At 43.7% G+C, this 17,055-nt stretch overlaps 1 protein-coding gene across 2 annotated transcripts in view; it reads left to right on the top strand.

Moving 5' to 3' along the window:
• The first annotated feature begins 12,027 nt into the window (after positions 1-12,027).
• Positions 12,028-17,055, top strand: part of SMAD4 (SMAD family member 4) — a 61,902-nt gene continuing 56,874 nt past the window's right edge. For both annotated transcript variants that reach the window (XR_010582841.2, XM_005586675.4), the window contains exon 1: positions 12,028-12,433. The gene's annotated coding sequence lies outside the window, so the exon portion shown is untranslated. The remainder of the gene's footprint in view (positions 12,434-17,055) is intronic.

The following is a 17,055-nucleotide window of genomic DNA, read 5'->3' as shown; positions in this document are numbered from 1 at the left end:
GGCCAGCTGTAGAGTCAGGACTGTGTAAGCCACATTCCTGGGCCTTTGTGTCATACCTACCAACAAAGGACACTTTCTGAAGAGCTTTTGTGGACTGTGGTTAGGCCTGCAGTCAGGACCCGCATTCTAACTAAAAAGTATAGCCTCTGGCAAGTTCAGAGCCACTTTGCAGCTCCCTGACAATGGGGATGATCTGTGTACTGGGGAAGGCAGCTGGGCCCAGAGGGGCTTTTGAACCACAGCATTTTTCTTAAACATGAGGGATGTTATTTTTGAACCAGGTAGGGGGTGACCCGGGAACCAGCCTCCCTGAAGAGGAGGGAGGGAAACACCTATGGCCAGGGTTATGTGGTGCTCTTATTTCCTTCCTGATTAAAGATGTAGATGCGTTGGTACTTGAGCCCTGCAGGAGGCTCCTTCAACCTGAGAAAGCACTGTGCCCCAGCTCATCCTGGGAGCTGGCACAGAGGGAAGGAAGGGGGTGGCAGTTCAAGGGCAGCAGCTGGGAGAAGCATGTCAGAAGTGCTGGGGAAGCGAAAGTTGCCTAGGGAAAGGAAAGGGGAAGAAGGAAAAGCAGAGAGGCAGCAGCAGCTCTGGGAGAAAGGGACAACAGACCCTTAAGAAGGGCAAGTGTTCCGGGAGCCTCAGAGCAGTGATGGATTTTCCATCTTAGAATCCCCTCCCTTCTCTGCCCCTTACACACAGCTTGTCCTGAGGAGCAGACATGTGGTCTGTGCTCACCCAGGAACTCAGTCTCCTTCTCTCTTCAATACCCATTTGCTGGGCCTAATTCTTACCTCAAAAAGGTAACTCTTGATTATTCTTAAAAGTTTTAAAAAAAATAATAACTGTGATTTTGGTCTAAGCTAAAGTTAATCATTTTTCCTCAAGGTTGTCTCCCAAGAAAAATGCTTAAAGAGGCCGGGCGCAGTGGCTCATGCCTGTAATCCCAGCACTTTGGGAGGCCGAGGTGGGCGGATCACCTGAGGTCAGGAGTTCAAGACCAGCCTGGCCAACATGGTGAAACCCCATCTCTACTAAAAAATACAAAAATTATCTGGGTGTGGTAGTGAGTACCTGTAATCCCAGGTACTCAAGAGGCTGAGGCAGGAGAACTGTTTGAACCTGGGAGGTGGAGGTTGCAGTGAGCCAAGATCGTGCCATTGCATTCCAGCCTGAGTGACAGAGTGAGACTCTCTCTCAAAAATAAATAAATAAATAAATAAATAAATAAGAAAAATGTTTAAAGAATATGAAAATAATTTGGTGTTGTTTAGGTAGATTGTTTTCCTCCTCATAGTTGAAAGCTAAAAAAAGTAACACAGATATTCACTAGATTTTATCACTGAAATGACACCATAGCACTGTTGCCCAGGCTAGAGTGCAGTGGTGCAATCTCAGCTCAGTGCAACCTCTGCCTCCCTGGCGCAAGTGATTCTCCTGCCTCTGCCTTCTGAGCAGCTGGGATTATAGGCACACACCACCATGCCTGGCTAATTTTTGTATTTTAGCAGAGATGGGGTTTTGCCATGTTGACCAGGCTAGTCTCAAACTCTTGACTTCAAATGGTCTGCCTTGGCCTCCCAAAGTGCTGGGATTACAGGCGTGAGCCACTGTGCTTGGCAGGTTTTTTGTTTTTGATGAACTTGTCATTTCCAGCACTCCCTGCTTGCGATGTTCTCTCTTGTACCTGTGACACTGAGGGAAACTGTTAGATGCCAAATTCACCTGAGGGACTAAAATCTGTCTAGATGTAAGTCTGATCTGGCGTCTACTGGGGGAAGGGAAAGACTGAGTAAACTCTGTTTTAGTTCATATCCATTGCCATTCAATTCTGAATTCTAAGATATGGCACCCAGTAGGGTCACTCCACATGTTTATTCAATGGAAATGATGTCTGAAAATTCAACTTTTATCAAAAAGCATTTTAGGTGGGTAGAATCATGACTGTGAACTGTCTCCTAAATAATTTAGTGTTCCATTATTCCCCTTCCCAATACATTTTGGATTTTAGGCCCTACATAGGTCTAGACCCTGGAGTCTAGGACTCTGCCTCTGGAACCAGCAGTATTGGCCTCACTTGAGAGCTTATTAAAAATGGAGAGTCTCCAGCCCACCCTCAGATCCAAGGAATCAGGATGGACTTTTTAACATGCTCCCCAAGTGATCTGTGTGCATGTTAAAGTAGGAGAAACGCTGCTCTGAGCATCTGATCAGGAGGCCCTCCCAGCCCTGGCTTCAGGGTAGAGCTATCTGGGTTGCAGGGTGGCACCATGCCACACATTGTGGGCAGAGAGTTCAAATTCCAGCTCTGCTGTGAACTTCATCACAGGGACAAGTGACCTAAAATTTAAAAAAAAAAAAAAAAAATTCAAACTCACAGAAAAGTCGCAATAATAGTACAAAGAACTTCTGTAAATACTTTACCTAGATTCACCAACTATTAACATTTTGCAATGTACACTTTATCTTTTTTTTCTTTCTACCTATGTATGATGATTATTCCTGAATTATTAGAGAGTTAATTGTATATACTGGCATGTCTTTACCCTCAAGACTTCAGTGTGTAGCTCCGATAACAAGGACATTTCCCTACACGACAACACCAGGGCTAGAACTAGAGGGAGGCTAACAAGGCCTGAGCCTGGGTGGCCCTTCAAGAAGGCTTCCTTCAACTTTGTACCCTAGGAACCTCTGTTGTCTCGCCCTAGTTCTGGCCTGCATGCTACAGGTATCAAAATCAGGAAACCTAACGCTGACTCAATACTATTATCTAATCTACAGTCTATTATATTTAATCTATAATCTATTATATATCTATAGTCTAATCTTTAAGCTATTTTCCAATCATGTCTATTGTCCCAATAAGGTCCTTTGTAGCAAAAATTTTCCCCAGATTCAATTCAGGATCATGTATGACATTTAATTATCCTGTGTATTTAGTCTCCTTTAATCTGGAACAGTTCCTCAGGCTTTGTCTTTTATAATATTGGTATTTTTGAAAATTATAGACTAGTTATGTTACAGAATGTCCCTCAATATGGGAAGAAGTTACTTTTTAATCTCTTAATGGTTCAGTTTCATCACTATTAAATTGGGAATAGTCCCTCCTTGTTGTTGAATCAAATAGATGAAGACACGTAATGGGCTTGACACATGGCAGGTGCAGGTGGATTAAACAAGAAGCTGCCACTGATCGGGCACTTGTCAGCGCCATGCCAAGTGCTTCACACGCATTGTCTCATTTTGTTTTTACTGCAGCTCTGTGAGATGGGCTGTATTTTTACCCCTACTTCACAGAAGAAGAATCTGAGACTTAGAATCATTTGTCCAAGGTCTCATAGCTAGTAAGGAGTGACATGGGGACTTGAATCAAGTCAGTGAGACTGCAAAGATTATTCACTTGTAACATGCTTGTGGTGCTTGCTAAAATCTAGCTTTTAAGCTTAAAATTTTCCTAAAGTTCACCATTTTAACCATTTCAAAGTGTATAATTCAGTGTCTCTCAGTATATTTAAAAGGTTGTACAACTCTCAGCACTATCCAATTCCAGAACATTTCCATCGCCTCATGAAGAAACCCTATACTTCCCAATTCCCCTGATAACCACTAATCTGTTAATCTACCTCTGTTTCTGTGGATTTGCAGATACATAAAATGAAATACTACTAAGCAATAAAAAGAAACTAACTACTGATACACAGTAACATTCTGGATCTCAAAAACACACTGAGTGAATGAACCCAAATACAAAAGACTGCATATGGAAATATTCCATTTATGTGAAATTCTAGAAAAAACAAAGCGTTAGGAACAGACAGCATGGCAGTGGTTGCCTGGGGACAGGAACATATGGTTGGGAGGTGGCACTGACTGCAAAGGGGCATAAGGGAACTTTTTGGAGGGACAGAGGTGTTCTAATATTTGATTGGTAGTGGTGGTTGCACATTGGATATATTTGCCCAAATGCATCAAATTGTCCACTGTGTCAAGTTTATAATATGTAAATTACACCTCAATAAGATTATAAAAAAAGAAGAAAAAAATCTAAGCATATCTGATCCTGAATGGAGTTCAATTCATCAGCACAGCTTCCTTTGTTGCCTGGCCCCAGATCCATCTTCCCAGCCTCATCTCTCACTTCTCTGACACTTGCCATGGGCAAGCCCAGTGTTGGGCACTCAGAGAATGTGGGGGAAGGAGAACCTCTATCTTCAGGGAACTCACAGCCTAGTCTGGGAGCAGAAAGAAAGGGCAGCCAACTCTGACATAGCAGGGCACCCTTCCTAGAGGACCACTGAATCCTAAGGACAGGAACAAAGATATTCCAGACACAGCCTGGATTCCAGTCATTTTGAATCTCAAGTTTGAATCAAGTTTCAACCTAATATTTTGAATAGGTAATACATTTCTATGGCTGTATACTTTAAGCCAAAGAGATGACAGAGTTTATTTTAGTGCTTTTAGGAATGTGGGAATCACTTGTAATGTTTAGGTTAATCGATGTTAAGTAATTTTTGGGAGTAACTGGAATTATTTTAAAAATCACTGGGTTAAACTGGGTGCAGTGGTGCGTGCCTGTAGTCCCCAGCTACTCAGGAGGCTGAGGCAGGAGGATCACTTGAACATAGGAGTTTGAGTCCAGCCAAGGCAACACAGCAAGACCCCATCTCTAAAAAACAAAACCAAACCAAACCCAAAACATTGGGTTGACACTAAAATATCATGATGCTAACCTGTGCCAGGAGGTCCTTTGCTTGAGGGAGGAGCACTGTCTCCATCCCTAGGATGAAAAGATTAAACTTCTATATTCTCTTCACCCTTAGAAAGCTCCTATTCATAAGAGGTGAAACCATTAAATAAAACAAAAGGAATATAAACCTTTCAAGCCTTTGCCTGCCCCATCAGAGATCTATGTGGAACTGGCAGTAGCTTGGCTCCCTTTGAGTGCTTTGGAACTATGGTCTTCAAGATTTCTTGCTTGCTTTTCTCCTATAAGAAATTTGAAAAACTGTGTTTTGTTCTTTCTTCCTTCTTTTCTTTCCTTTTTCTTTCTTTCTCTCTCCTTCCTTCCTTTTTTTTTTTTTAAATAAGAGATAGGGTCTCATTCTGTCACTTATGCTGGAGTGTAGTGGCATGATCACAGCCCACTGCAGCCTCAAACTCCTGGGCTCAAGCAATCTTCTCGCCTCAGCCTCCTGAGTAGCTGGGATTACAGGCATGAGCCATCATGCTTGGCTAAAACTGTTTCTTCTTGTACTTTTAAAGGTCATATCTAAAATGTTTCATCACAAGTTTAAATTATTATTTAATTTAAATTATAAATTATTATTTAACAAACCTATTATTTAATAAGGTTTGTTATTTCTGGCTTAAGTATTGGCATTTTAAAATAAGATTGCTACATCATTCTTTAAATGTATCCAAGGAAATTTAAAGATCATAATGCATCTATCATCCATTTAAAAAATACATGAACAAGCTTTTCTTTAAAGTAAATTTTACATCAGTCTTTATTTTTCTTATCTTGTACTTCCATTCCACTTACCTCTGAACATTTTAATATAATATTTTAAGCTGGAGAGTCTTTTATTGATCAACCTACCGCATTTCCCTACAATTTTTTTTTAAAGAAAATTCTTGACTGACTCTGATAAGCTTAAAAAGCTCATTTTGATTGCATAATTTTAATACCTAATTGATCTAAATGACACAAAGTATTACATATTTTGGTATCTATTAAAATTAAAGGATATTTTTGCTGAATGAAATAGAATTGGGTCAAACCTAGTCCTAGTTTTCACTTCTATGGATAGAAACACAAAATACCTTGTTCATTCATTCAACAAATATTTATTGAGCATCTCCTACGTGTCAATAGCTACTTTAGGCACTTGTGATACACTGGTAAATACTACAGATAAATCCTTGCCCTCATGGAGCTTACATTCTAGTCGGGGGTAATAGGCAATAAACAATAAACACAACACATGAGTAAATCATATAGTATGTCAGAAGTGCTATAGCAAAAGAGAAAGCAGGGTAAAGGGGCTTTAGGTGTACTGTGAAAGTTAAGAATGGGTTGTGATTTTTAAAAGGTCAGGGTAGGCTTCAATGAGGTAACTTTCGACCAAAGGAGGTGAGAGAGTTGGCAATGCAGATATCAGGGGGAAACATGTACAAGGCAGAGGGCACAGCCAGTGCAGAGGCCCTAACTTGGGAGCATGGCTGACATCTTCTAGGAACTAGAAAAGACATCGGGAAGGCTAGAACATATTGGAGAATGACTGATAGGAGATGAGATTAGAGAAGTAATGCTCAGGGGTGGAGTGGTGGTACTGATCTTATAGAACCCTTTAGACTATTGTAAGGATGTAGATTTTTACTCTAAATGAAATGAGGATCATTTAATGTAGGGATTTAAGCAGAGAGAAGATATCTGACTTATTTATTTTTTTGAGATGGAGTCTCGCTCTGTCGCCCAGGCTGGAGTGCAGTGGTGCAATCTCCACTCACTGCAAGCTCCACCTCCCAGGTTCATGCCATTCTCCTGCCTCTGCCTCCCGAGTAGCTGGGACTACAGGCGCCCACCACCACACCCGGCTAATTTTTTTGTATTTTTTAGTAGACCCAGGTTTCACCGTGTTAGCCAGGATGGTCTCGATCTCCTGACCTCGTGATCCACACGCCTTGGCCTCCCAAAGTGCTGGGATTACAGGCATGAGGCACCGCGCCCAGCCCTGACTTACGTTTTAAAACGATCACTCTAGCTATTATATTGGGAAGAGGCAAGCATGAGAACAGGGAGAGCTTTTAGAAGACGAATCCAAAGATGAGATGATGGTGGCTCAGACCAGGGAGTAGCAGTGGAGGTGGTTAGGGATGCTCTGTGGATTAGACATGCGTGTGAGAAAACGAGGGGAATCCAGAATTGCTGGACAGCACTAAGGATTTACTTGAGGTTCATGGTGATGAAATTAAAGTGAAACTACTCAGGGTTTTTGGTCTGAACAACTTGCACAATAGAGTTATCAAATGAGATCGGAAAGCTAGTAGGCTCAACAGGTTTGAGGGAGAATATTGTTCAGTTTGTGACGTGTTTGAGGATATCAGAATCTGGAGTTCAGGTAAGAGGTCTGAGCTGGAGATATAAATTTAGGAGTTGTCATCATATATGATGATATCGTATATCTTAGATAGTACTGAAAGTCAGGAGACTGGATGAGATCAAGGAAATGTATATAGATTAAAAAGAGTTCAAGGGGCCAGGCACAGTGGCTCACGCCTGTAATCCCAGCCCTCTAGGAGGCTGACGCAGGCAGATCACCTGAGGTCAGGAGTTCAAGACCAGCCTGGCCAACAAGGCCAAACCCTGTCTCTACTAAAAATACAAAAATTAGCCGGGTGTGGTGGCGGGTGCCTGTGATCCCAATTACTTGGGAGGCTGAAGCAGGGAGAATTGCTTGAATCTGGGAGACAGAGGTTGCAGTGAGCTGCGATCATGCCACTGCACTACAGCCTGGGTGACAGAGAGAGACTCTGTTTCAAAAAAAAAAAAAAAGAAAAAGAGTTCAAGGAATGAGCCCCAGTTAAGGGGTTTGAGAGAAGAGATGGAATCCAGCAAAGATGACAGGGAAGGAGGAACCATGAATGAAGGAGAAAAACCAAGAGGATGTGGTTAAAAAAAATAAGAGAATCAAGTGATTAGCTGTGTCAGCTGTTACAGATAAGTCAATCAAGATGAGAACTGAGACTAGATCATTGGGTTTAGCCAGCATGAAGTTCTTTGTTGGCCTTCACAAGAGTAGTTTTGATAGTGTGGTAAGGATGAAAGCATGAATGGAGTTTAAGAGAGGATGGGAGACCTAACACTCAGCTGATGACCTAAAATACACCACATGTGTACCTCACATGTAATGATTCTACTACGTATGTATGGAGTCTTAACATACATATCATGCTTGACATGTTTTTGAACTTTATATAAATGGTATTGTATGGGATGTATTCTGCTGTTGTAGAATGGGAGAAGAACTGCAGATAAAGTATAGAAAACTCTTTTAGAAGTTTTCTTGTAAAGGGAGTAGAGAAATGGGTGATAGCTGACAGTAGAAATAGGTCCAAGAGAAAAATCTGTAGGATTGGAAAAATCACAGCTGCTGGTAAACTTACCAGAATGACACAGTAGAGAAATATTGATAATACAGAATAGGGGGATAATTGCTGGAGTGACAGTGAGGATACTGATTAGGCAAGATAGGACTGGAATCTATGTGTTGGTGACAATGCTCCTTTAGCTAGGAGCATGGCAATTCAACCATGTGAGGGTGGGGAAGGCAAAGTAGAGGCTGGCATGTGGGTGTGGGTGATGCTGAAATTCTGTGGAATTTTTTCTCTTATTGCTTCAATTTTCTCAAACAAGGCTGTTAACTGAGAATGATGGAGGGGAGGATGTGCAACTTAAGAGGACAGAGAAAGTACAAACTCCAGAAGAATGGAGGAGGGAAGGAGAATTGCTGGACAGCACTAAGGGGTCTGCCTGAGGTTCCTGGTGATGAAATTAAAGTGAAAGTAGTCAGTGTGATTGCGTTCTTCTCTCGCCACATTCAGGGCGCTAGCTTGAATCAGGGTTGTGGCTTTGCCAGGCAAGCACAACAAAGGGAGAGAAAGGCAAGGGGGCTGAGGGCATGTGTAAGAGTGATTGTGATTGGCCAGGGGTTGAGGCTGGGTGAGAGCAGATATGAGGGGTTAAAGAATTGTCGCAGTTAGAGTACTACAGGGAGTGACCTGGAAAACCGAGGTGGTGATCAGGGTATGAGATGTTTGAAACTGAGATAATGAAGAAGTTGCAGAGTTCGATAAGGCTACTGTGATTATGACCATGGGAGGAAGTGGCTTAGTTAGGGTATGTGCAAGTTAGAAGTTAGAGAAGGTACAAAATCCAGAATGATCAAGGGGAGGATGTGTAAGTTAGAGGACAGAGAAGGTACAAAATCCAGAAGAGTGGAGCAGAGAAGTGTAAGAGAATTGCTGGACAGCACTAACGGTCTACCTGAAGTTAATGGTGAACAGTGGGGGTCTCCAGCCAACAGCCAGCAAGGGACTGAGGCCATCAGTCCTGAGGCCTGCAAGGAACTGAATGCTGCCAACAACCACATGAGCTTGGAAGCAGATCCTCGTCCCAGCCTCACGTTGTAGAGGACCCAGCCAAGTGATGCCTGGACTCTTGACCCAGAGAAACTGTAAGATCATAAAATTGAAGCAATGAGAGAAAATCCTTGAAGAATAAAAGGAACTGAGAGGCCAGAGTACTGGGAAGATCTTATAACCACCTAGCACTAGGACAGAAGTGGCATTGGAGTGACTGACAGGAGCAAATTGTGCAGAGATGAAGTGGGGTAAGGTCAGCGATAGAGGTATTGGATAGCAAGATTTAAAGTTGCTGGTTTAGAGGAGGAGGGGGACGGCCTGGAAGCAATGTTGAGAAGCAAGAAGGAAACCTACCTCACCTCCAGGCACTAAGAGGCTGAAGGTTGAAAATACTGTTGCCACTACTTGATAGGTGGAAGAAAGAGCAGTGTCCCAGGGCAAAGTTGGGTTTCCCTTAAGTAAAAAGGTGAAGGGAACCTGAAGGGAAATTCTGAGAAGAGGTTGAGCTTATAGGGAATATCATTTGCATAAATAAATAGATGGTGTGGTAGATTCTAAACAGGCCCCAAATGATCCCCGCCTCCTAGTGTTCAAGCTTTTGTGTTTCCTTCCCCTTCAGTGTAGGTGGCGCCTGTGATTTGCTTCTGGCCAGCAATGTATGGCAAAGGTGACAGAGTATGAGTGACACTGTGTATGTGATGATGTTACATAAGATTGAAACCAGTGTCGGCCGGGCGCGGTGGCTCAAGCCTGTAATCCCAGCACTTTGGGAGGCCGAGACGGGCGGATCACGAGGTCAGGAGATCAAGACCATCCTGGCTAACACGGTGAAACCCCGTCTCTACTAAAAAAAAATACAAAAAACTAGCCGGGCGAGGTGGCGGGCGCCTGTAAACTCCCAGCTACTCGGGAGGCTGAGGCAGGAGAATGGCGTAAACCCGGGAGGCGGAGCTTGCAGTGAGCTGAGATCCGGCCACTATGCTCCAGCCTGGGCGACAGAGCGAGACTCCGTCTCAAAAAAAAAAAAAAAAAAAAAAAAAGAAACCAGTGTCTTGCTGAGACTCTCCCCGTTGCTGGCTTTGAAGAAGCAAGCTGCCATATTGTTAGCTTCCCTATGGAGAGGACCACATGGCAAAGAACAGAGGGGGTCTCCAGCCAACAGCCTGCAAGGGACCGAGGCCCTCAGTCCTGCAGCATGCAAGGAACTGAATGGTGCCAACAACCACATGAGCTTGGAAGCAGATCCTTTGTTCCAGCCTCACTTTGTAGAGGACCCAGCAGAGCCATGCCTGGACTCCTGACCCAGAGAAACTGTAATATCATAAATGTTTGTTGTTTCAAGCTTCTATATTTGTGGTGATATTGTTATACAGCAATAGGTAACTAATACAGATGGAATGGAAAAAGTTTAGTTATAACTATGTGTCAATTTTTAAAAAACTTCTTCTGAGGTATATTACCTAAGAATCACATATTGATCTATTACCAAATCATGTTTTGTAATCTATCAGCTGACAGATCTTCCTTCAGTTTCGTTGACAGAAAAGATCTGAAAACTATCTGACTTGAAAAATAATTTAATATCCATTCACTAAAGTCATTTACTTTCTCAGCATAGATACCGATTTTTGAATTGTCCCTTTTGGATTGCTGGGGAAGTACTGCATTGATCCAATGCACATTAGTAATGGGTGAGAATTTTGACTTTCTTTTGTAAGGTGGGAGGACAGTTTTGAAAGGGGATGCTGTGTCCTCAGCTCCTTTCTTAAGCTGGGCAATTTTCGAAAATAGAACATACAGCAGTGGAAGATGTGGAAATGAATTCCCTTAAAACTGGTCTTCATAAATCCCAGGAGTAAGAGAACACCAGTTTGGAGCTTAAGGAGCTTTCTGGTAAAAGAGGGAATGGCCCAGGCAGTGATGTGGAGGATAGAATGAAGCACTGAGTATGAGTGATGAAGGCGTGCGGTGGGTGTAGAGAGTTTCTGGGCAACGTGACTTAAGAAATGACTTTAGAACTGGCTAATCATTAGTTTTGGAGGGACTAAAAGTAGTTCCAAAGTAGTTCCTGGTTGGTGAAAATAAATCATTAATGTGTTTTAAATGAAAAAGAAATGCATACGTCTTGTAAAAAATATGAAATAAAAGAAGCATAAAGTCAAAAGCAGAGCCTGTGCCTTCCCCCACCAAACAGGTAACCTAGTTAACTGGTGTGTCGTAGGATTCGAAGTTCCCCTCCAGCAGAGAGTGCGCCTACATCGCTTCCAACAAAATCCACTCACACTTGCAACGCCTGGCAAGGCTCTTCAATATGTGATTCCTTGACTGTTCTGTGCGTCTCTCGAGTTCAAACACCTCTGGGGCTCGTGATTTGGGGCTGCCAGACAGGGAAGGAAGGTGCGGCCAGCGTCTGTTTCTTCCCTAAGTGAACTCCTACAACCTAGCCACCTTCTCCCTAGAGCTGTCGACCGGTGGTTGAAGGCCAATTTTTGTGCCTACGCAGGTCCTCCACACAGAACAAAACAAATACACAACAAAAGCCGGGCTAATAGCTATTTATAAACACTTACTGGACGCCCACTCTACGCCGAGCTCTCCCGCGCTCCTTGGGAACTTTTTTGCCAAGAGATGCCAATTTTCCCGGCGACCACTCCCTCAAGCAGGCTTTCGCCTCTGCCCGCGCGGAGGCCCAGGCCCAGGCCCAGGCCGGGATTCAGAGCCGCCCCTCGGCTGGCGCTGCCCTGCAGGCGCCTGCGCAGAGCGACTCTCGCCGTCACTTGGGGCGGGAGGCGGCGACAGCCGGGAGAAAGGAAAGCTGCGGGGAAAAAGGGCCAAACCCTGAAATTACCCGGATGTGGTCCCCGCGCGCGCATGCTCAGTGTGTTCTCGACAAGTTGGCAGCAACAACAGGGCCCTGGTCGTCGTCGCTGCTGCGGTAACGGAGCGGCTCGGGTGGCGGAGCCTGCGTTCGCGCCCTCCTGCTCTCCTCGGGAGGCCCTTCCCGCCCTCCCCTCGGCTCCGCGGCCGCCCAGCGGGTGGGAGCGGGTGAGGGGAGCCAGGCGCCCAGCGAGAGAGGCCCCCCGCCGCGGGGCGGCCCGGGAGCTCGAGGCGGTCCGGCCCGCGCGGGCAACGGCGCGGCACTGAGGAGGGGCGGCCTGGCCGGGACGCCTCGGGGCGGGGGCCGAGGAGCTCTCCGGGCCGCCGGGGAAAGCGACGGGCCCGGCGCGTCCGCGGACCAGCAGCGGCGGGAGAGCGGACTCCCCTCGCCACCGCCCGATCCCAGGTAACCGCGCCATGTCCCCTCCCCTTCCCCCGGCCGGGCCCGCGCACCCCGCCCGCGGCTTCCCCGCCCCGGGGCGGGCTCCCGACTGCTGCGGCGGCGGCGGGGAGCGCGCGGAATCCGCTGGGAGGGCGACCGCGGCCGCCTGACGAGCCGGGCCGGGCGGCGGTGCCTTGCCTCCGTCCGGCCCCCAGCTTCGCTTGCAGCTCGTGGGAGAATCAAGTTAAAGTCAGACGGGACTCCTGCCGCGGCCGCCGCTCCTCTTTGTTGTTCTCGAGTAGTTTCACGGTCGCCCCGGCTGAGCGCGTTGGGTCGGTTGGAATGTGTTGCCTTAGGGTCTAAATGAAAGTTGTAAATTGTTTGTCTTAATTTATTTTCTCCAGCCAATTTTGGTTTTCTCTTTGTCCCCTACTTTCTCTTCCTAGTCTTGTCATGCCAGTTTACGCTTCTGGCTTTGATATGTTTACTTTTTGAGTATTGAGAGTGACGGCGGTATGCAGGACACATTCTTAGCACCTAACTGAACCCCTCCTTGCCCCCAATAAAACATGCTTCCTATTAAAAGACATAGTTGATCTTACTGTTAGCACTACATGTACTGAGAGTGAAATTGGTGTAGGGTGGAGGGCGGTGGCTCCATCACTTGTCCCAAACTGCTGTTAGGATTTCTCAAACTGGATTTTCAAAGGGACAAGTGTGTAGTTAACGTGAAAAGTTTATTTGCTGGTGCAGAGGCTTTAAAAAGCCCTATTGAAGATTGATAGCTGTTTCCCCTCAAAAACCTAAGTACGTTTGTTTTTATTTTAAAAAAACCATTTTATTATGCATTATAATTTGGAAACTATTATTTCCAAATTAGTTTCTTAATGCATTTAGTTTTTGCACCGTAGTTTAAGATGGAATTGCCAGTTATTTAGGAATAATAAATACAACAAGATAATAGGGGAATTATCCTGAAATTGCCTTTCTGCAAACATATGGTCTTAGCTAATTTTTGTTAATAACCTTTGACTTTTGCCAGAATTAGCATCCTTTTAGTCTTAGTAGCAGCTTGGTTACTCGGGTGTTTAAGAAGTAGGTTCACTACTTTCTGCTGGCAAAAACCATTTAGTCTCTAAAAAAAAAAAAATGAAATGCATAATTTCGTAATTAGATTTAGAACATGGCATTTGAATAATTTTTATGATGGATTTCATAAATTGCTTTTGCCATACCCTGCGGAGACTAAATATATACATTTCAGTTGAAATATAGGAAGTTCTAAAATGCACCTTTTTTTTTTTTTTGATGCTGAGGACTTTATATTGGAAAGTTCTGATATGATTAATACATAATATTCCAAACTGTAAAATGATTAACATTTAAAAATACAGTTTTTTAAATTAGTGTTTCTTCCATAATGCTGTCATGATTTTGTTTACTTAAATGGGTTTGTTACAGAACAAATGTAATAGAGATAGATAGGCCAAGCATTTATAATTTGGAGTAGCTTTAGATCTAAAGATAGTGGTGAATTATGTAGGTTTTAAGTTGTTGGAATTAAAACTAAAAGCTTCTTTAGATAAAAATTGTTGTAACATTTTGTGACTATTAATAGAAGTGGCTTTTTCTTTGCTTTCCAGGTTTTTGGGTGAGTTTTAAAGAATTATTGCGTCTTAGATTTTTATTTTTGAGGTGAGAGTGTATGTCTGTTTAGGTAACTGCCTTCAGTGTAAATCTTGAGTTTAGAAAAAACCAAACTGCAAATGTTTTCCAGACTTAATGAAAATTTGTACTGAGAAAGTCACTTTGAAATATTTTGGAGTAAGTTGGCTGGGCGGGGTGGCTCACGCCTGTAATCACAGCACTTTGGGATGCCGAGGCTGGCGGATCACGAGGTCAGGAGATCGAGACCACACTGGCTAACACGGCGAAATTCAGTCTCTACTAAAAATGCAAAAAATTAGTCGGGCCTGGTGGCGGACGCCTGTGGTCCCAGCCGCTTGGGAGGCAGAGGCAGGAGAATGGCGTGAACCCGGGAGGCGGAGCTTACAGTGAGCAGAGGTCGCGCCACTGCACTCCAGCCCTGGCGACAGAGTGAGACTCCGTTTAAAAAAAAAAAAAAAATTGGAATAAGTTTTAGGTGAATGATTTTTAAAAGCCTGTGCTTCACTTTCTTAAGCTACATTTTAGTCGAGTGATTGTGTGTGAATTCTTTTTCTGTATTCCCCTTCAGTTTTTCTTTCCCCCCCAAATTAAGGAGCAAGAATTAACCTAATTTACGCTGCCCAGTTACACTCCAGCTCTCTCACTTGGAAGCAGTTTTTTTCTGATTGAGCCAGTGTTATAGTAACATCATTAGGCACTATTCTAATTGAGGTGTGAATTACTGAGGCCTCTACTAGGGAGGTTAACCCTACAGAATCTGCAGGGTTCATTATATTTAAATTGCATATTTAGGCTTGTCTAAATTTTTGCCTATTTTGGTGAAAACATGTTGTTCTGCCCATGTTTAAACTTGCTTCATTTTATCCCTCTCTAGTTCATGACTAACCATTTTTTTCATTTTTAATTCAGTGATTTTTTTTTAGAGTGACTGGTTCTTTAAGCATCTTGTATTAGCCATTTCAATGCTCATTATGTGTGTTTGGATTTCTCTTATTTTGTTGGTCTAGAAGACAGTGTAGTTATGCCAAAAAAATTTTTTTTTCTTAAAGCGATGATGAATGGTGACTCCGAGTTGACCATTACGAGTTGACCATTAATCGTGTATAAAAGTAACCTGACTAAAATGTTTCATTGTTTTCTACAGTTAAAAGACTTAGACCAGCATAACACAGCATTTTTTTTTTTCTTTGACATGGAGGCTTGCTCTGTTGTCCAGGCTGGAGTGCAGAGGCATGATCTCCACTCACTGCAAACCTCGCCTCCCAGGTTCAAGAGATTCTCCTGCATCAGCCTCCCGAGTAGCTGGGATTACAGGCATGTGCCACCACACCTGGCTAATTTTTGTATTTTTAGTAGAGATGAGGTTTCGCCATGTTGGCCAGGCTGGTCTTGAACAACTGACCTCAGGTGATCCGCCTGCCGTGGCCCCCCAAAGTGCTAGGATTACAGGCGTGAGCCACTGTGCCTGTCCTATAATACAGCATTTAATACAGTTTTGTAAAATTATCACATTTTGTAAAATCACATATGCCAAGCATATGCTTGATCGTAAGTCAGATTTAGAATTTTTGGATTTTGTTTTCTCTTTCTAAAATGTTTAATTTTGGTAATGGGAAATTTGACTGAATTCCAGTTTCTCAGGAACAAGGTATTTTAGGTTGTGTCACCTTGACACTATTGCATGGTGTAATTGGCATCCTGGAATATTTGTGTTTAATTATGAGAGTGAATGAAAACTAGGGTAGTGCTTACATACGTAAAACTAAGATCATGCATAGTCGGATTCTTACAGTTTATAAGGTTCTTATAATCTAAGCCTTGATAAGTTGCTACTGCAAATTATATCATAGATCAGATAAGTACCAAAGACCAATTGTAGAGAGGGTCTGCTAACATTTTAATCAGTTTAAAATTGGTGGTAACAGTAAAGACCATTCGGCTCAAAGAATGTATTTCATTATTTATATTTCAAATGAGAATTTTTTGCAGTTTGGAAAACTTGTAAATGTGTTGAATTCATCTTTTTATTGCTTTTTTACTCCCAACGTTTAGGGCAATGGTCTTCTCTTCTCTCCTGTCTTTGTTTCTCTCTCCCTTTCTCCCTCCCTCCTTTCTTCTTTTCTTTTCTTTGGTTTTTTTTTTTTTTCCCTGAGACGGAGTTTCGCTCTTGTCGCCCAGGCTGGAGTGCAGTGCAATGGTGCGATTTTGGCTCACTGCAACCTCCACCTCTTGGGTTCAAGCTATTCTCCTGCTTCAGCCTCCTGAGTAGCTGAGATTACAGGCGTGCGCCACCATGCCAAGCTAATTTTTTTGTATTATTAGTAGAGGATGGGGTTTCACCATTTTGGCCAGGCTAGTCTTGAACTCCTGACCTCAGGTGATCCACCTGCCTCAGCCTCCCAAAGTGCTGGGATTATAGGCATGAGCCACTGCGCCCAGCCTTCTTTTTTTTTCTTTCCATCTTGCTCAGTGCCCCAGCCTGGAGTGCAGTGCTGCAATCATAGCTCACTGCTGCCTCTACCTCCCAGGCTCAAGCAATCCCACCTCAGCTGCCCCAGTAGCTGGGACTACAGGCACACACCATCACACCTATCTAATTTTTTGAAATTTTTTTGTAGACACAGGGTCTCCCTCTGTTGCCCAGGCTGGTCTTGAACTCTTGGGTTCAAGTGATCCTCCCACCTCAGCCTTCCAAAGTGCTGGCATTACAAGCATGAGCCACCATGCCTGGCAAGTAGTTTTCAATATTGGTTGTACTTTTAGATCCCTTGAGGAGCTTTACGAAATACTGATGCCTGAATTCTAGCCCCGGAAATTATGATTTGGTTGGTCTGGGGTGCAGCCAGGTTAGCCCTCCACAGTGATTGAGCCGTTAGGGTCCTCTGACTTTTTCTTTTGAGCTGTTTCACTTGTGTTAGCTTTACATTCTTTAATGCAGTGATATACGCATGTACAGTGTAGTCATCTCATACATCTAT

The sequence above is a fragment of the Macaca fascicularis genome, chromosome 18 (assembly GCF_037993035.2).
Source record: "Macaca fascicularis isolate 582-1 chromosome 18, T2T-MFA8v1.1".
NCBI lineage: Eukaryota > Metazoa > Chordata > Mammalia > Primates > Cercopithecidae > Macaca > Macaca fascicularis.
Note: the sequence above shows the minus strand (reverse complement) of the source record. Positions and strands in the feature narration are given on the sequence as shown.